We start from the raw sequence: 21,391 nt of genomic DNA, 5'->3' as shown, positions 1-21,391 counted from the left end.
TGGAGGACAAGGGGCAAATGTAACTTAATGCCAACTACAGTATCACAAATGTGATCCCCAGATAAAGACACAGGAGTTAATGTACAACAATGAGGAATTTATTATGATTTTTTTTTAATCAAGATAAATAATATGATGTACACCAGCTTCATCTAAGAATAATCAGTGGATAACAGGCTGTGTACAGAGATGTTATCCAGTATTGGCAGTCAGTGCACTGATTAAGTCATACTAGCTTGGCTCACACCACCTACTGTGCTTAATATAGCGGTAGGCTTTTAAAAAATGTTTCACATTTTTATGGCAGAACAACAGTATCTGGTATGAAGCTGTTCACACTTTGTTGACGGTTGCTAATATTGATGTGGTAAAGCACAGCAATCAGCACAGCGTTTAATAATAATAATAATAGCGAGGACAAACAAAGGTTTTTGGTTGAACGAGAAACTCTGATGACTGATTTTCTGGCCTTTATTACTAACCAGTCGGTAAATTCAGTTCTGCGGACGTGAAGATAAGAACCCAATGTTTAATTTGATAATCATAAGCTATTTCATTAATTAAGTTATGTCAGAGACGAACTCAAACAGCTCAGCTATACATTCAAGGCCAAAGCATCATCAGTTATGATGCAAATCTACAAACACAACCATACAGATTATTAATGATACAGGACAAAACAAAGTTTCCTAGTAAGTTATTGGTTCATTCTGGCATGCACCTACTTTAGCAGCAGTACAGGAGGAGATGAACCCATATTCCTTAAAACGGTTGCTACTTTGGTGTTTTGATGATGAAAGAGAGGGCTGCCTAACAAGTAAGTCCAAACACTCCTTGAGATATTCAACAGGTTTTAGATGTAGTGGCTTATAAGGTAACAGCATGTGATTCACTCATCGAACCAATCAGTGACCCCTCCTGTCCTTTGGAATTTGTGTATTCACATCCTACAAAGACTGTTCCAATCATGACAAAAATGCATCACCATACAGTAAAAGTCATTACACAGAACAACCTTGGAGCAAAAAGCACTATGGCCTCTGCTGCATGAAAGACTGAACAGATTCTACAGATGCAGAGGTCGAGCTCTCAGATTTTCCTTTGAATCTGCCATAGGGCTTACTTTTAGTGCTGTAAATATTCCCCACTCTTTAAGCTTTTTGCATTTTGTGAATATGTCAAACTGAATCCTCATCTTGTTCTCTGGGCATTTAATATCTACTTCTGCACTGGGAGTGCTTTGCATACAAACAAAAACAAAACTCTTTAATACAAGTAAAAATACTACAGGTCAAGTATCATCACAGACATGGCAGCTAGGTATTAAAACCTGTGGCCTACGTTCACAAGGATGAAATATCTTTATTTTTTACTATATTGTGGCATGTGCAATCACGTGGCACTTTGGTCATACTGTTACTTATTGTCAGTGGTATACAGACCCAGATTATAAAAACGTGACAGGTCCCACCTCAGACCATTAAACATCCTTCTAAAAGGTTTTAGCTGTTTTGCTAAATTCATTCATTTCTGCGTCATTTTACTTTGGTCATGTTTTTACTTTCTGTTGCAGCTAGTTGAGTAGACATGGCAACCACATGAAGTTGAGTGAATAGAAAAAAAGATAGATGAATACAGGAAATTGTATAAGCTACAAAGTCTGATGATCTAGTCAAGGACAAAAAAGAACTTTCATGATGCTAGTATGGAAAACTCCTAAATTCAACATCAATAAATGCTATTCATATTGCTTTTAATTTAATTTTTGCCTTTCAAAACTATGGAATGACTGTAACAGCACAGTTAGAACAGCATTCTGTGAAGGGCTACTAAGATTTAGGAAGGTAGCCACTGGCTTTTCTTGTATGCTAGTTTGTGTATCTTCAGACGTGCCTCTTTCCTGAACTCAAAGATGAACAAAGTTCCTAGCAGCCATACCTCTAGCAATCTCACTAAGGGTGCTCCTTTTTTGTACACCAAGCAAAATTCTAAGGAAGAACTTCTGAACATATGTTCAGTACATGATCATTTCCCCTTTCCTGTTGTCTTAAATGGAATAATCTTAGATAAGGGGGGAATGGACACTGTTTCAGGGTTTTCACCAGTGTATTGCCAGCCTGCTGGTACCAGGCCAGGCTAATAAACTGCCAAGTCTCACTTCTGAGTGTGTGTTTTTTAAACAGACATTCAGCTTTTACAGGTAAGCACTGGCAACCTTAGCCACCGAGTTGTTTAGCTACACCAGTACCAAAAAAATGCAAAAAACACTATGTTATTCAGATAGCGGGATTAAGCAGGAAGACACTGCTTCCATTATTGGTAAAGATCACACCACATTTCATCTGCAGAGCGAAAGGGAGAAAAGTCTTTTAAAAAAGAAATATTCAAATACACAAGCATGTCACAGACTTTCATGTATATTTAGTAGTAAAATTATTTGGTTAGGTACCTTTGGTGGGTGATCAAATCAGTACAAAGCATACTTTAAGTCAATGACCACATTTTATTTTGGAATGACTGCCGGTCAATGGTGTCAGTAACTGTATTGTACTAAGACCAGACGGCTTGTCACAGCTCCAGCTCTCAAACAACTCATTTTATGCGAGCCTGCATTTGCACTGGCTTCAGTGCTGCACCTTACACATTAAAGGCTACAAACAAAGTAACAAGAAACATGATTTCAAAGTTAGCAGACTGTGAGTTCCTTTAGCTTCGTGCTATGCATCCTTCAGATCATTTTTATGCCACATGTTGAGCCACAGTTCCTGAGAAAGACAAGCTAGCTACAGCTAGAAATTCAGTATCAAAATGAAAGTATTAAGTTACTATCTAAAACTGTTTTAATTACATTTTTTACACTTGTGGAAGGGGGACATACTAGCCATTGGCACATAGACCGAGAAGTTGGTTTTAGAGTAGACCCTTTTGGCAAATACATGAAAAGAAACTACAATTGACCTTTCAAAAGCTAATGGAGGAGAGGACAAAGTTATAGTATAATAAATGGAATGAAACCTGTCTTGGTTGTCTGTGGTAAATACCAATCTACTGACAGCACTCAGCTAATGAAGCTTCAAGGAATAGAAACAGGAAACAGCAATCTTGGCTCAATCTAAAGGCCACTAAATTCATCTAACCATACAAAAGCTCATATATCAATAAGTTGCATGTTCAGACATTGCCCTGTCACTTACAAAAGTAGTTGCTAGGTAAAGATCCTGCCGGTAAGTTCTAGACTTAATCCTCTGCATATGCAAGTGAATTATGCTTTTTTTTGCCATACCACTTTAGTTAATATTGGTCATTGGTAAATCAGGTCCTAAACTACACAATACACAACCACATTTGATTGACTTATATTGCACTGTTGGAGGGCTGCATGGATGTTCTCCATGTGCATGCGTGGGTTCTCTCCAGGCGCTCCAGCTTCCTCCCACCTCCAAAGATATGCTCATCAGGTTAACTGGTGACTCTAAATTGGTTGTAGGTGTGAGTTTGAGCGTGCCTGGTTGTCTGTCTCTACAGGTCAGCCCTGCGACTGACTGGCAACCAGTCCAGGGTGTACCCTGCCTCTTGCACAATGCCAGCCAGGATAGGCTGCAGCACCCCCGCGACCCCAAACAGTATAAGCAGTATAGAAAATGGTTGGATGGATGAATTATTGGATTTCCTCTCAAACCTTGCATATAAAATACTAGATTTTTGTCACAAGATCATCCCTATCAGTTTGCTTGCATCATTCTGTATCAAGCCAGCCATGCCATTTCTTTAATCTATGCTCACACTGTTAAGGATTTATCTATTCAACTTTTCTGAACGTTGTAAGCTGTGCAAGTTAGCTTTGCCCTGTAATATGAGGTCTGACGGCAGTATAATGGCACGGGTATTTAATTAGTCTACCTTACTTAAATTTCAGCACAGCCTCACCTGTACAGGTCTAAAAAGGCGAGCGAATGAAAACATCGGTCTAGCTGTGCAGGTTCATGTACTTAGTATTTTAGATGGTGCCGAAAAAAGAGAAAAACTCAAAGCTTTGAATCCACAGTGAAGGTCATACACTTAAGCAAAATATAAAGTAAAAATTGTGATAAAAATTCATGTTCAAAATTATTTTAATCATTACTCAAGGGGCAAATTTTGAGAAAATTGTGATCTGCTATGACAACAGACTACAGTGTATTTCTCTTAGCAAAACTGGTTCGTTAAGTTAAGGCTTCAATCATATTTAGGAAATTGATAGAGCATAAAATAAGGACACCAGAAAAATAGAAATATCTAACTTCTTTTTTCATATCAAAGCTTGGCATCAGACTTTAGATTAATAATGCCAAAAAATAGTTAACATCATAGAAGATTTCCACCTACTGCCACTATGCAACAAGTACAGTATCAGAGAGCTTAGCTAGAATCTTTATTCAGTGGGGGTCAAATTGACCGTAGGGACAAAAAATGTTCTAAATTACACGAGTCAACCTTAACTCTTCAACCATCTATTTCCTTGCACAACAGGCTTATTTATAGAAATCGTTGGTTTGTTGTTCATGGTTAACCTGACAGTGACCAGCTAAACTACCATAATAACGTTTTTATCAAGCGTCTTCGTGGCAGCATTGATGGGTAGTGATAAACAATGTAGACTGCAATTTGTGTTTATGGGTAAAAAGTAACAACACTTGTAAGCCCAAGTCTGAAGTTCACAGAGGATGTATCTTCTGTCATGAGACAGTTAATACATAAACTACTGATAACACCATGGTAAGGCGGACAAATGAAATATATTTAGAAAAAAAAAAGGAGCAAACACACCCAAGTCGCTACAAAGGACAATCAAAATTTGTTATTAATAATGCTGATGGAAACTTCGAAAAATCCCAGCGAGAACAAATCCAGAGCTTATTCAGCTTAAGATGGGCACCGCTGCTTAATCACAAATTTGATGCCCAATTCAACCAAATACCAAAGCTCAACCATGATCATCTCTTGGCAACCACTGCGGACACTGCAGAAACCGAACGGTCTCTCCATTTCCGCTGCCAGTGCCAACACTATCACGATATTTCGCAGCCACACAGCAGCCTAACGTTCTGAACAAGCTATGGTCTTTGTGTGGGTTGTAACCACAGGTAATGGTCACATTAAAGGGGGTGCGGGAGAGGAATCTGAGGTTATCACAGAATGAGGTATATGCTGTCGAAGAAATGCCTACCAGGGCCTGTTTACATCGCTAGCATGCTAACATTAGTTAGCAGTGTTCTTTTAGTCGCTTGCAGTCGGGTCACGTTATGATCACATTAAGCGAGCACAAAGAATGGCACATACCTGTGCGTCAACCTCCTGAACGCATTGGCGGTTGTTGTCAACATTTAAAGCTAACATGACGAACATTTGGAGGTTCCCAAACCTATTATCAATAACATAAAATTGTATTAACTAATCCTAGCGTACAGCTGCTAGCCAAGGAATGCTAACTGTCAAGACTTGGCCAGCGAGCTATCGTCCCTCCTCCTGCTCTAGAAAACCACACTGACATGACCACGGCGCTGGGAAAACATCGACGATAACCATCACGTCTTAAAAGCCAGCAACGTCACCGACATGTAATTCGAATAAAACATAATATATCCAATACATACTTACAGTAAATCCAGCGAAATTAGTCTGTCCATTGAAAGCCGGTGGTACAATGTAATAGCAACCCACAGAACTGTGACATAAACGATTTTCGATCGGTGACCCAGTTTCTCTTCACCGTCATGCCTGTCGGACCACTAACCTAGTTTTTTAACCAATGGCGTGTTCGCAAACGCCGGAGGTGCGCCCCTGGCCAATCAAACTTCGTTTCCAGCTGGTGAAATATGATTGGCATCTTATTTGACCAATGAAATCCAGGGTAACACAGAGCGCAGAGGCAACTTGTGTGAGTGTGTGCGCAGACTGCATTACAAGTCATCAAACTGGTATGTGTATGACACAAGCTGACCCCGCCCCTTATCGTTATTCACTGAATTTTGCTGCTTTAAATCTTAAAGGTTAGATCCAGAGGGATTTACTGACTTATTGTTATATCTAAAGCATGAGGCATAAAACTTAAAAGCTGGCCAAGTAGTCTCTCAAGTTGCAGTGATTTATGCCACTGATTTCGTAGTCCCGAGACTTGCAATGAGTAATGCCACTGGATGTCGCTGTCATATTACTTTTTTAATCTGCTTTCCCATAATTTTCAAGAATAAAGCGCAGGATGGTTGAAGAAAATGCTATACTAAGCCAACATATTTGATAAATCAGTATAATTTTTGGATCTGGTTATATGGTTGCCAGCATATGCACGATGATCACTCCGTCTGGGCATACTTTTTCCTTTTCTACTGAATCAACTTGAGTCTGTAATCAGATGCGATTATTAATGATTTATTTCGCCGCACTAAAATGACCGAAACAGAGATAAGAACCATGCCCATACCCACTTAAAACAGATGAATATGGGTCCAAATTGTCTCTGTATTTGTAGTTTTTAGCAAAGATATTCGTTGACAAACATGTTCCATGTAAACTTTTTAGATAAGGCCTCTCTAGGAGGACAGGCTGGTAATACTGGGTAAGACCTGCCTTGAGACTCTTTGCAGACTATGACTTGCTTTTATGTAGACTAATAATGTGGGGGAGTTAATTTAAGATTTACTTAAATCTCCATAAAAAAAAATCTAAATCAGATTTTAATGTGAAAACTCACACAGTTTCACTTGCAATCACTGTATTACACCATCATTTTCATTCGGATAAAAGTTTCAATTTGCTGAGTGCTACCTACCTATTTGGTCAACCCTCCTCTAATGATTTACTGAAAATCAAAATCCTTCTTCTTGCCTCATTTTAATATAACTTGTTTAGAATCGTGGAGTAATATTTAATAGTTACATAAAAGAAATCATTGCTCAGACATAACTGCACTGGTATTATAGGTCTCAGTGACCTTGATAATCTCTTTCAGAGGGTAATGACACTGTTGTATCAGCAGTTGCATTGATTCATACTGCTGTGCAATATATTACTTTCTTTTTTTTCATTGGTTAACTTTTCTCATCCCTTTTGCTAAACTCTATGAAACACTCACCATACTATTTGGATGACCATATATTTCATCTTAAATACAGGTCTACAATACATTTTGCAATGGCATATCACCCCCAAATAATTGTTTACAACATTTTGAAAGACTTATTAGGATAGCATCAGGAGAAAATAACTTATTGGGGAATTGTTCCTGAATGTGGTCCGACCTCATACTTTAAAACATCAGTGTCTACGGCCTAGCGCATCTTATATCACACACTTGCTTTGTAAGAGCAGCTTAACCTCATTGTACTAATCAGGCATTTCTGTGACTTCCCTGGTCTAAACTATTACAAGAATCAAAAGTCAGCATGGTCAGTAAGAAGAAAACTGTCTTAACTATCAACTCCAGCCAACCAATCAAAGGTCATTTTTTCATATATATATGTGCCGTTGATATATGAGCTCAGTGTTTTCACTGTGTGGAGTTCAAAATAAAGTTTACTGGATCTACACAAGGAAAGAAATAATTGTGTGGAGGGTGAAAGGTAAAAAAAAAAAAAAAAAAAAAGTAACCTCAAATATTCGACAACAATTAGGCTATTATTTTCAATATTCAAGCTCTGTATTTGCAAGCTAATAGATAGTAGCACTAGATGGTAGTGTTGAGTCATATAAAAACAACACATGGTGCAAAATTTCCTATATTTATATGCCTCCCTTTAAACTGTGCTTTATATTTTTCAAAATTTCCGGTTTTAGTCCAGAGAAATAAAATGATGTGTCACCCTGATATTGAAAAATTTTCTTAATTACGCTATCATTAAGGTAGGCTTTGTGTGGCATTCAGAAAAGGTCAGAAAAATCGTAATTCTCAAATTTACATTTTCGTCTGGCTATATTTTGTTGAACTGTAAAAGTTTTGAAGCCCCTCTTGTTCTTAGGCTAGAGGAAAATTGGAAAGTTTTAAGGCAGACAAGTTAGAGGACTTTTTGAAAGAGCATGGATTAGTATTAAGCTTTCTTAGGACAATATATGAAGGTTTTCCTGAAATTTTTTTGCCACGAATTTAAATCAAAAGGAAGGAATATTTGGCCTTTAAGAGAGGCCTTTGTATGCATGAGCATGTATCTGACCTAATATTGCTTATTAAAAGTAAGAGTAGCTTGCGACATTAACAATGATTTGTATTATGTGTAGATGATCAGCGTTGCTGTCATCCGGAGCCCCAGACAACTTGAGAAGTAGAAACTGTTTGCAGTTAAAATTACAAACATGTTTTTTATTTTTTGGCATCAAAGCAATTGTTCCTTACTTTATTCTCGTATACAACTGTGCAAACCCAACCCCAATGAAAAGGAGAGCTCTTTTTACCATGACTTGAACATGACAGAAACTCAAAGCGCGTATGATATTACGAGCCGCTCGTGAAGGCATCCTGCCTATCACATGGCAGGTGATACTCTAGGAAGCTCGCGCTTCAGTACAGTGCCTGTCTAAACGAGGGGAACTCCTCTGCGTGGAGCACCTTGCGTGAGTGAGTGTGGTACAAGTGTGTGTGAGGGGTATGTGTGTTGTGTTTTCGAGTTTATTTGTGAACCAACGTTGACTTGAAGAGTCTTCCTCAAACAAAAGTGAAGGATTTATTTTGAGAAAGCATCAGAGGAGTCGCATTTCGTAAGTAAACAAACTGCATTAAGCTAAGTAGTGTACCGCTCTAATTAGCTCACAGTTTCGCTTTTTTTTTTGCAATAGGATTTAATACGAACTTTTTTTCTGAAAGCAACCGTGGTACAAAATACTCACGAGAGCCAGAAGATTAAATGCACAGGGTTCTGGGGTCTTAATTTGCTTACCTTTTGGTGAAAGTTGTACGTTTTTCATCTGCTTATTTTTAAGGGTTTAAAAGACACATTGAGATTCGAAATAATGTTTCACATAGAAATTGCTGAAAGTTTACATTTTTGTGTCTTAACTTCAAGTTGTACTGCTGTGGTTTGCAATGAGAAAAGCCTTTGCAACTTTTATAGAGGCGGCTGTACTGTTGATGGTATTAGAATATTGTTACTGCAACTGTTCGGATGACATTCCTGTTACAGTAACGCACTTTTATCGTTTCACTGTGGAATATGTAATTTGCACTTTTATTTTGAAGGCTTAACTTAATGACACATTCCAGCTAATGTGTTTTGGATGAAAGCGTCATGCTCCAAGGAAGAAACACGGGACTTTAATTGTGACTTTTGTGCCTCTACACTTGCTCAGTCATGTACCGTCAGCTTGGAACTATTAAATGATGTTTAGTTTCACTGACACATGCTGTGTAATTGCAGATCATCAATTTCTGACAGCGTGGGTTAAGGAGGGAGGGAGGGAGGGAGAAAAAGAGGGGAAGCTGATATGCAAATGGAAGAATATGAAGGCTGATGTGAGGCTCCCCTCTGCTGAAGCATCTGCTGTATCTAACACTGGAGATAGTGCGCATGCACAGACATCATAGACAGGCGACTTAAGAGAGCCAAAGGAGCCTACTGCCAGTGATTACAAAGGCGGTTTTTTAAAATTGCAAATCTCATTTAAAAGGGAGGGAGTTGAAAGGCATCATTGCCACTGACGACAATGAATTGATTAAGGCTGCTATAGTTGACACTTGGGCGGCATTAGCACTTTGAAACAACAGAGGATATAAAATCAGCAGCTGAAGTGGAGGCTATAAACAAATGCAGTGCATTTATGTCACAGATTATATTGTTGAACGGATTTTTGAAAAGTATGTTTTAGACTGTTATTTGCCTATTTTGGAGTAGTTTGAGATATGTCCATGCACAAATGCATGCATGAGCAGTGCACACAGTGGATCAGCAGATGATGGCACTCATCCCTTTGATCAAAGCCACTTGTGTAATACCAAGACTGATGTTTTTTTCTGCAGCCACATAGGTTTAGATGATTGCTCTGTCATCTTAACCACTTCAGCTAATCACCACTACTGTAGTTCACAGGAGGAAATCTACTGTTGCCTGCTGGTGGAGAGAGCCAGAAAAGAGAGAAATGAATAAGAAAAGAATGAGAGAAATAGGGGAGATTAAGGCAGAGAAATGGCTATTAAAAAGAGATGAGAGAGTAAAAGCACAAGGAGGGAAAGGGTAGAAACCAGAAAGACACATAAAGGCTGTTAATCTACATGGGATAATCCTCTGCTTTCAGATGGAAGGGAGAAGGAGATAGTGGCAATAGGAGAAGACAAAACCTAAAATGAAATGACTCTAGTATGTTAGAGGCTGGTTTGCTGTCGAAGGAGGTAAAACTGATGATAGGAAATGAGAAAATTGGTGATGAAGGAGCATAGGGGATAGACGCAACAAGGTGAAGTGAAGTTTTGAAGAGAAAAACAAAAAAGCCACATCTGGCCATTTATGAATTTCAGGAAAAGAGAGACAAAAGACATAAAGGTTTAGGTTGAATAATTGTTGACTGTATATTAGACAGACTAAAGTTTAGAAACCCAAACTGTAAGTGGGCCAGACATGAGTTAAGGGTTAATATGTGATTAGGAAAGTATGTTGGGGAAAATTCCTGGTAAAACAGTAACAGAGTGTTATGGAACTTAAAAACTTTTTTTTAACCCTTTAATCCTCTTTTTAAGAGCAATGATTGTGCAGTGTTTGCTGTCTCTTTATCGGTTATTTTTGTGCACTGTCTTAAAGTATGCAAGGCTGCTCATTTTTAAAGGTGGTATTATGAAGCTCCAAGAAAACTTGCTACAAGACGTTGGTTCTGGTTTAGAAAGCCTAACTCAGCTTTTTATTTTCATAAAGTTATTATTATCTTGTTACAAGGGAGTTTTTCCACTTCAAAATTTGTGCATGGTTTTTTGCAATAAGTTCAGTAGTTGTTGGTACCAAACCCTTGATGTGGGTCCTTCCAAAAATCTTTAAACTGTTTTTTAAAATCAGTCTGGCCTGACAGATTTCAAATGTATTTATTACAAGAGTAAAATTAAAAAGTCTTAAAGAAAAAGAAGTTATCAGGGCTGGACAATGTATAAAGTTTTTGATACATAGATATATATTTTTCAAACAACATATATAGGGTAAGGCAGTATTTTTTATATTTATATAAATTATAGAGCTTTTAAATGACCTTAGATGTTTCTTCTTATTTCATGTCACAGTTGTTTACAGTATAGAACCACCAAAAGCAATATGTTTATTGACCACAAAATGTTTATTTGAAAAGTTCAGTCAAAATGGGGAAATATTTTAAGAATTTACTTACAGAGTGTTATGTTATTGGTACAATGATACTGATACTAGTTAAACACCCTTTCAACTAAAACTGAAGTCCTTAACATGCCATATTGGGCAATTTGTTGTAATTATTTTGTAATTGTCAAAAATATTTAGATATAAGTTTTCTTCCATGTCAGGCTTCTCTTATCATTGCTTGGTTGCATAAACCTAAACAGATTTGCAGTGCACCCCATAAGACAGTAACATTGATCAGTGATCCATGACATAACTTTATCAATTTAATAATGATTTAAAAAAAACTCAAACGATCTATATCCACTTATCTATGCTCTGTTATGTTGAAAGGATAAAACTGAAGTGCTTGGAAAGAAAAAGATTTGGCAGAATTAAGATAAGTGTTGATCTGCAAATAAATATGGAGAGGAGCAGTTAGCTATGTCATTTACTGTAAAGAATAAAAGCTTTTATCTAGGGGTGTGGATCTCTCCTTCTCAAGATGATTCGAATCTCGATTCACAGACTACGATTTGATTCACTGACGATTCATTAAAATCCAGAACAATTCGGTTCAGTCCGATTTGATCCGGTACAATCTGATTATAGAATCTAAATAACTTTTTGCTTTAACAAAAATTAGCAAAAAAGGGGAAAACAGGATAATTTCATAATAATCTAAGTTTATTTGATCTTATTTATAAAACAGAATAAATGCCAGGCCTCCTGCGCTAACTTTCTGAAATTATGTTTAAGAAAGTTTTCATCACACCCAGGTTTCTCACTTTGACATTAAATTGGGAGATAAATATTAAAAGGAGTTTTTACTGATACATGTTCGTCCTTCTGTACTTGTAACTTCCTTAGCATTATTAATCCCAACAACAGTACAAAATAAATATCAGATTTTCCCAAGAAGCACAGATTAAAATGAATTTAAAGTCACAAGAAGATTCGGATAGACAGAGCTCTGTGTGTCTGCTATTACAGGAGAACAAGGGGTTAAAATAATATTCAAAACAGTCAAATTGAAACAGCTTTCTATACATTTTTCATTCTTCGTGCTGCGAGGCAACAGCGCTAACCCCTGTGCCTCTGTGCATTCCCCACTCCCGACAAAGAGACATTAAAAAAAAAGGCCAGACTGGAGTTTGCAAAAATGTACCTGAGTAAGCCTCAATCCTTCTGGGAGAACATTTTGTGGACGGATGGGACTAAGGTAGAGCTTTTTGGAAAAGCACGTCATTCTACTGTTCACAGAAAACAGGATGACGCCTACAAAGAAAAGAACAGTACCTACAGTCAAACATGGTGGAGGCTCAAAGATGTTTTGGGGTTGTTTTGCTGCCTCTGGCACAGGGTGCCTTAACTGTGTGAAAGGAATCATGAATTCTGGAGACTATCAAAAGATTTTGAGCCACAATGTAGGGCCTAGTGTCAGAAAGCTGGGTCTGCGTCAGAGGTCATGGGTGTCCCAGCAGGACAATGACTTGAAACATACCTCAAAAAGCACCAAGAAATGGTTGGAGACAAAGCGCTGGAGAGTTCTGAAGTGGCCAGCAATGAATCTGGATCTAAATCCCATTGAACACCTATGGAGAGATCTCAGAATTGCTGATGCAAGAAGGCACCCTTAAAATCTGAGAGACCTGCAGCAGTTTGCAAAATAAGAGTGGCCCAAAATTCCAGTTGAGAGGTGTAAGAAGCTTGTTGATGGTTATAGGAGGTGATTGGTTTCAGTCATTTTTTCCCAAGGGTGTGCAACCAAATGTTAAGTTGAGGGTGCCAACAATTTTGTTAAGCCCATTTTTTGAGTTATGTGTAAAATTATGTCAATTTTGGCTTTTTTCTTCTTCTTTTTTGTGTTGTATGACTCACAAAAAGTCCTTTAATAAATATGATGAAAACATCAACCTGGATCTTCACAGATTGAATGAGATGGTCTAAACTTTATGTGGGTGTTGCCATCGATTCCTCAACAGTGCAAAATCACAGCATTTCTGTTTTCACCTTTCAAAATAAAAGCACCAGGGGTACAAAAGTGTTAAACAGAGATCATTTACATAGCTTTATGCCACTCTGGGACAGAATAGCTAACAGACTCTTTTGAGAGATCTACCCAAAAGTCTGTAGTAACAGCAACCTTATTGACAACTATAAATAAAATCAGTTCTTTATTCTGCTTTGCTACCCTCATCCAGCCTTGTTGTTGTTGTTAGTCATCATAATGGCTTTTACTCAGGCCTGACAAATGGCATCTGCTTGCTGAAGGCTTTTCCCTCTACAGAACTAACTGAAGATATACTATTCAGTGAGCTATTTTGTTATTAGCAGGCTTATCTCTGCTTTGGTATCATGAAAATGATATGTGCTAGTCGCTACTTGCTGGGCTAGCAAAGATGTGATGCAAGACTACCTATGTTCTGTCTCTGCTGGTTTCTCCTTGTGCTTAAGGCTAATGTGGTTAAGCATCAAACCAGTATTTCAGTAATATGCTTGTTATTGTAATCTTTCTGTTAAAGCTTATACTCACAGTTGACATCCTGCATATGTAATCTGTCCCTTTAGAGCTACTGTACTTGCTGTTGTTGCTATAATTTGACTTGCTGTGAAAATAAAGCCAAAGCTGTAGCTGGAGAAGCCCCAATTAATACCGTTAATTACTTTATTATGTCTCAATTTTCTTTGCAAAGTATATTCAGTTAGGCAAACACAGAAAGTTCAGTTACACAAGTAATGTTGATTGATTTGAACTATTACAACCAAAAGCAACGCGTGCCCACTAGGTGAGTAATGAAACATTACTTGAATATGGATGCCCACAGTGAGTACCAGAGTAATTCCTGAGAAACATTGGTGTATTTGCTAAAACTGTAAAAAATTGTATTATAAAGACAGATATCTGAAGTAAGGGAAGCATGAGATAAGTACATTAACAATCAGTTCATATAAGGAGATATTAAAAACAAACTGACAAATTTTCTCAGGTGAGAAGATTGTAACCTGACACGCCAGATGGATGTGTTTCACACATAAAGCTTCAATAAAAAACATTTGGGAAAGGGCAGAGGATTTGAGAAAAAGTCGGGAGTGTGTTTGGATGATCGATCTGTCTGTCACATCTTTACGAGCCAATCAGAGCAACAAAACACGTCACGTAGCCGCGACTGAGGTGCGCGTGCTCAGCTCTCAAGGAATAATGCGAACCATGGCGACTATAGACATGTCAGTACATGACTTTCGTCGGTTTTGAAAAGAAAACAACTCAATGCTGTTCTGTGTTCTTCTTTTAACGAAGAAATGTCAAGTTCTGATAAAACTGGCGCTTTAGCAGCGTCCACACTAAGCTCTTCCGCCATAATTGCACCGGCCTCTTGTTGCTGCTTGCTTATGTCATGACTCCGCCGTGCCTGAAAGTACTGCCCCTCGTCACTGATTGGTCCTGTCACTTTCTAACCAGGCCCAGACAGTTCAGATGGGAGCAAGATGGCCAGTGAGAAACATGGAAACAGGCGTATCCATCTGCTGAAGGTTAGGAAGATTGTATAAGACCAGTAAAAATGTGTGAATTAGGAGAAAAGAATGAGGAGAACATGTTTTGAAAGCCTTTGGTTCTTTGCAGTTACTGGTTATTCTGGTTTATTCAAATCCATGAATGCATGGAGACAAATCCCCTTCATACAAGTCTAAATGGAGAGGAGAGGCATACTTGAATTTGTTTGGACATAACAGATGGAGTAGTATCTTCTTGTTAAGCCCTGATGTGAGCATTGTGTATCTTGCATGAACTCAGCAACTGTTCCTGGCTGTGGAGCAACAAGACTACATGGCCATATTTTGTTTAAAGCTTGAGATTTGGATCTGTGTGTGTGTGTGTCTGCCTGTCTGTGGAGGTCTGTATGACAATGTGCACCTGCCTCTTGATGACACATACCTGGGACCCTTGAAAAGACAAACACACACAGGTCGTGCTTATGCTTCTGTGACTGTAACATTATCCTGTAATGTGATATGTCTCTGTGTTCTTGTCTAGATAGCTTGTTAGCAGGTTGTGACTGTGACTCTGTGTAACTGTATTCTCCTGTAGCTATGGTGCCATCCTCTGAAGTGTAGCGCCTCCCTCTTTAGTCCTACACTGCTTGCTTAGCTGTCATTGTGGAGTTTGACCACCCTGCTAGCTTGTGTTGAGCCTTTTCTCATTCAGTGGACTGATTTTTCTTTTAAGACAGAACTGAGGATGGAAGCTAATGAGGACGCCAGTTTACTGCTCTCACTAGATGGCTGGCCAAACTCCTTAAGCTCCATTTGAATCTTCTGGCAGAGCACAAACAGTTCATGGTCCCACTCTGTTTATTCCTCTGGGGCTCCAGCAAGAGATGGCCGTGGCATTTACCATTGTTGTTCATTGCTTTAAGAAGCATTTCACCAGTTCCAGCACAACTGGTTTACCTGACACAAGGACCACTTTAGGTCTGACTGTAGACTGTCAATTAAAAAAATGTTGTGGGTTGAACTGATTATATTCCTACATTTGAGGGCTTTGAGGCACTCTACAAGCAAGCACTGAATTTTTCAGGCTCTGTTATCAAATTGTTGATCCTTCTACTTAAATGTTTTGTTAGGAGGCCTACCATTACTGTCCTTCACTGTCAAGTCTGTTTGCGTTGGTATCAGCAACACGTACTGGAGCCTGAAAATGTGAAGGAACGTTATGTTCTGTAATTAGTCCAGATTCTGTCTATAGTTGCATTGTAGGGTCACAGTGTGGAGAAGAAGCAGTCAATGCTATGCTGACTGCTGCACCGATAGAAAAAAAATTTTTGGTGGAGGCAGTGTGATGGTATGGGGCGGTCTCTCCCTAATTGGAAAAACAAGGCTTGTCATCATTGGAGGCAATCTCATTGCAGAGCTATATGGAATTGACATTCTACAACACTATCATATCTCCACAGTCTGGGACTGAACTCTATTCTCCAAGATGACAATGCTTGCCCCAACAGAGCGGGGTTTATCAGAGACTACTTACAGAATTCGGGAGTGGAGAGGATGGAATGGCCTTCCAGCAGTCCTGACCTCAATTACATGGAACACTTGTAGAATAAGCTTGGGCATTAAGTTCGTGCCACAGTGACCAGCAACCACATTGGCATTGGCAGACTTGTGACAGATGCTTGTTGGAGAATGGAATGGCATCCCACAGCAGTGTGTGACCAGGCTGGTGACCAGCATGAGGAGGAGGTGCAAGGCTGTTGTGGCTGTGTATGGTTCTTCCACACGCTACTGATGCTCCTGTTTGTTAAATAAATAAAGTGTTAAGTTGCCAGCATGTCTTTTTTCTTCTGACCTCAACCATCCAGTCCACCAAACAACATCAAACAAGAGTCGATGGCAGAATAAGCTGGTTGGCATTGACAGAGAAGATTTGGCAAATTTGTATGGGTGCAACCCACATACTCAGCTCTGCTGCTCATCCCACAAATGCATGTTCCTTACAAATGTGACACCATTTAAAAGGGAAACAAACAGGCTTTCCAGCAGTAAGATTTATTGCTGAGCAGCATTGTTACACAAAAGAAATAATCCACCAAACACAAATTTCTTTACTTTTTGTGAAAAGTTTAGTGTGTAGATGAAAGCTATTATGATCCAGGTTCCAATTCCTCCATATCTGTGTAATATTATTTTCTCAAAATTGCCATTTCAGCATGACGCAAATATGAAATTAAGAACACAAACTTGTGTCATGCTGAAGTAATAACACCTTGTTTCTGCTGACGAAGTATTTTCTACCAGAAAAGGAACAAAAATTTACTTAGTGATGTTGGCCAGAGTAGCAGCTGCTCAAATAAAGATTATAAAGTCAGTATTCAGCCCTTAATTTAGTCAGTTGCACAAATCCTGCCCCATGAATTCCTTATTTTTTTACTGCAACAACAATCAGGACAGCTGTAGGCACATAGTTTATGAGCAGTTCAAGTCTTCAGGCTGAACACAGGCCTTTTCTTTCCCTCTTTTCTGTCATAAGTTTTTAGACACAGAGCCACTCAGTTGAGTAACACTCCCATACAGAGATAAAAGCCCAGTTTCAATTAAACTAAGGACATCACAGCTCCCAGCATGTTAACATCTTTTTATGAAGCTGCAGACCAGAGTTGGTGCTAAAGGTGTCCTGTTCAACATGCAACACATTAAGGCAAACAAAATGCTTTCCAGATAAGATCCATACAGCAAGGACTATACAGCAACTCTATATTGTCACCACATTTACTCTTTGAGATTTCTCTGATTTAATATAAATGCAGAGATGGTGCTCATTTTAGGGCTGACATCCTCCAGTCAGTTGGCCGATTAGCTAGGCGTTAAACTCTCTTTCAACTAAAATCTCATTGGTCAGACATTGTAGAAAGAGAGAGAAAGAGAGCGAGAGAGTGAAAGGGTGGTGGATCAAGTAGAAAGAGAGAGGAAGTCCAAGTAGTTGCAAACGAGGCAGGGACAGAGAAAAATAAGGCATTTTCTGACTGTTTAACAGTGGATGCTCTGAGGTAGGGCTGAATGATTCTGGAAAATAATCTAATTATGATTTTTTCCCCCAATATTGCAATTGCAATTTGATATGCAATTATTCCTTAACTTTCTATAACTCCTTAACAAGGGTTGAACAATTCTTTAAAAGTGTCTAATTCTACTGATCATGACTCGTACTGCAAATTGGATATGAATCATTGCATTACAGGGTTTTTGTCATTCTTATTTTGAATTTACGGTAGGACTTTTTTTTAGACTATTCAAAAAAATGTCACCTGAATGATTGCATGATATGTCATGCATAACATCTCTGCTGCAAAAAAAAGTTTAAAACTGTTATTTTGGCACAAATTTCAGGTCAAAGAAATATTGCACCTTTTGCGATTTGAAAATCACAACAGGACATATTGCGATTTAATCTAATATTCAACTTATTGCCCAGCTCTACGGCACAGTGGCGTAGTGGTTAGCGCTGTTGCCTCACAGCAAGAAGGTTGCTGGTTTGTTTCCCAGTCAGGGCCTATCTGTGCGGAGTTTGCATGTTCTCCCCGTGCATGCGTGGGTTCTCTCCGGGTACTCCGGCTTTCTCCCACCACCAAAAACATGCTCATTAGGTTAATTGATCACTCTAAATTGCCCATAGGTGTGAATGTGAGCATGCCTGGTTGTCTGTCTCTATGTGTTGTCTGTCTAGATTTCAGCCCTGTGATTGACTGGCAACCAGTCCAGGGTGTACCCGCCTCTTGCCCAATGACAGCTGGGATAGGCTCCAGCCCCCTCTGACCCGGAATGGAATAAGGGGGTATAGAAAATGGATGGATGGATGGATGCCCAGCTCTACTCTGAAGAACTTAGAAATACACCAACAGCTCAACATACATGTGCTGGAATGTGCAGGTTTTTGTTTGTATTAAGGTGATGCTACAACTGTCTACAGTATATACCCCAAGAAACCAGCTGGCAGTATGTTATTTAGTCCTTTTATTGTTTCATTAAACACACACTAATGATACTACAGATAGAGAACAGAGGAAAGAACGATCAATGTTTCATGACCCCTGAAAGTCTGCCTTTACCTCACAGCCTGCTGACTTTCACATTAGTAAATAAACATGCTGTCTGGTCCAAATTTATATTCTAATTATTTGAAGTTATAATGTATTTAATACCTAAAGTAGTTGTACTTTGATCACAAACTATTTTCAATGGCAGGTGCCCTCAGGTCGTCTCTGAGTCAGTAGTGGTTTCAGCTCAGCATACTGCAGGTACGAAAAGCATATTATTTTTATTTTCAGTTTGTTTGGAGTTTCAGGAGGCTGCAATGAAATTACTGATTAGGTTAATCTAGAGATAACATGCAGGTATTTTTAAAATCCCAACAAACAGTCAATTGGTGTGTGGATGCAATTTCAGTTCACAAAGTTTTTCTGTGGTGAAACACAGCCCTTTTTGCTTGCCTGTCAGAATCTTCGTTAATGTGTATTTTTCAACTTTCCCCATGATGTTATTTTAGTGTCTTTGGTGTCTGTCCTGCCTCACTGTTGGGCACTGCTCACTGCAGTGTGCAGCAGTTGGCGGGGCCCAACAGTGTTAGTTTTGTCAACTAAAACTATGACTAAAAATGTTTGTCGACAGCTTTTTTTTCCATGACAAAAACTAGACTAAGACTAACCAAAGATAGATCTGTGATGACTTAAACTGACAAAAAGAAAGTTAAGTTTTCGTCAAGATGGCTAAAACTAGACTAAAAGTTTCAATTTGATCTTTATTTTTTTTTAAGAGTGCAAGAAACTGTTATGGTTACACATGCACTGTATCTAAATTGCCTTGATTGCTTTTGTGCTTATTCCAACTCTGATGGTCTGCTGTGTCATCTCATCAGCTTTAACACATGGCAGAATGAGTCATCTATTGAACTGTCAGGTTCATTACTCACAGTGGGTCCCATTGGCTTTTTCCAATCCCAGCTAAATGCTGATTGGTTAGTCCCAGCTGTCACATGAGGTTGTGACTGTCTTTAATGTGTATGTATTAAGTGGTGTTGACATGTTGTTTTTACAGCACTGGCTTGCTGACAATAGTCTTTGAGCCCTCTGCTAGTCCTGTGCCCAAGGCCATGTCAGGGCCTCAGAATGAACTGAAAAGAGATGAAGATGCATCTTTCAAAGCAGGTCCAGTTAAAATGTGAACCTCATTGAAAAACACAAAGCTCAATTTTTTATTCCAGATGTTTCACAAAATCAATTAATGGATTATTTTATTTTTTCCCATTTATATGCATTGATTTATAAAGAGATGTAGAATCTGTACACAGGAGTTGTGATTTTTTTTTTTTAATTAAGTGTTCTGGTTTCTGTGTGTTGTAAATTTGTAGTTTGACCAGTAAGTATCAACAGGATATGATGAATATATAAAACATTTCATGTTGACAACAATAAACAGGCCAAACTTTGTGAGTTCTGATGACAAACTAGCTACAATCAATTTTATTCTTCTGATTTATTTACCTCTGTGAACAGTTAACTGCAGAAAAATGCAGCTAATAAGAAATTATTGATCAAACATTTTATCTAGAGCCACAGCTCAGCTTGATGATGTATGCCAACCAGGGATTTGATTCCCTCACTGCCTTAAATGCATCTGAAAGGATTGAACAGAAATTCATTAAAAAACATGCAGTATAATTTTTTTCTTAAGGAGAGTCCTAAAAAGCCTAACTTGTTAATTTTACAAAACCACATCTTGATGCTGTTATTTCAGCACTCAGTTTACCTTAACTGTGAGAAAATCACATTAAAACTAGTTTCTCTTGGGCTCACACTGCTGAAGTGAATGCCATTAAGGCAACGGTATCCTATGTACATTCTAGACTCATCAGGTGAAGGGCACTACCCTTAGGATAAGAGAAATTAAAGCTTTTAAAATGCATACAAAAACACCACACAAAAAAAGGAAATCTTGCCAGGAAGGAAATAAACACTAAATTCTGGAACTAAAGAAAAATCCACCTCCGTTTCCAGAAATGAAAGTTTTTTTGTTTTTTTTAATCAGATGATGATTAATGATTGCCAATGGGCCCAGAGATTGTTTTTGTTAAATCCAAACCAACAATTTTACAAGAGAAAGGGTAGGAGGACATACATAAGCAATTATTTTAAAGGATTTTTCCGTTATGTTCTGAGGCCTGTAAAGTAATGGTATATTTTTTTCTTCAGGCAAGGAATTCATGCAGTGGGGTTGCTCTCAGATTACAGTCCTGAAGTTGTAAAAATCCCTCTGTAAAAACTAAAGGACTGGGAGGATTAAGGACAAAAAGTTATTGTCTTTGAAAACTTAAAGAATACAGCATACACTATATTGCCAAAAGTATTCACTCACCCATTCAAATAATTGAAGTCAGGCGCTCCAATCACTTCCATGGCCACAGGTGTATAAAATCAAGCACCTAGGCATGCAGACTGTTTCTACAAACATTTGTGAAGAATGGTTGCTCTCAGGGGCTCCGTAAATTCCAGCATGATACTGTGATAGGATGCCACCTGTGCAACAAGTCCAGTTGTGAATCTTCC

At 38.5% G+C, this 21,391-nt stretch overlaps 2 protein-coding genes across 7 annotated transcripts in view; one reads left to right on the top strand and one right to left on the bottom strand.

Moving 5' to 3' along the window:
- The window catches only part of arntl1a (aryl hydrocarbon receptor nuclear translocator-like 1a), a 43,399-nt gene extending 37,633 nt beyond the window's left edge, over nucleotides 1–5,766 (bottom strand). For 2 of the 3 annotated variants that reach the window (XM_041795215.1, XM_041795217.1), the window contains exon 1: nucleotides 5,634–5,751. The gene's annotated coding sequence lies outside the window, so the exon portion shown is untranslated. Of the gene's footprint in view, nucleotides 1–5,633 lie in introns of all 3 variants that reach the window. The other variant, XM_041795216.1, reaches the window with a different exon arrangement.
- Nucleotides 5,767–8,563: 2,797 nt separating this feature from the next.
- The window catches only part of ppfibp2b (PPFIA binding protein 2b), a 110,519-nt gene continuing 97,691 nt past the window's right edge, over nucleotides 8,564–21,391 (top strand). For all 4 annotated transcript variants that reach the window (XM_041795183.1, XM_041795182.1, XM_041795181.1 and 1 more), the window contains exon 1: nucleotides 8,564–8,727. The gene's annotated coding sequence lies outside the window, so the exon portion shown is untranslated. The remainder of the gene's footprint in view (nucleotides 8,728–21,391) is intronic.

The sequence above is a fragment of the Cheilinus undulatus genome, linkage group 9 (genome assembly GCF_018320785.1).
Source record: "Cheilinus undulatus linkage group 9, ASM1832078v1, whole genome shotgun sequence".
Lineage (NCBI taxonomy): Eukaryota > Metazoa > Chordata > Actinopteri > Labriformes > Labridae > Cheilinus > Cheilinus undulatus.
This window is presented reverse-complemented; position numbering and strand designations above follow the sequence as displayed.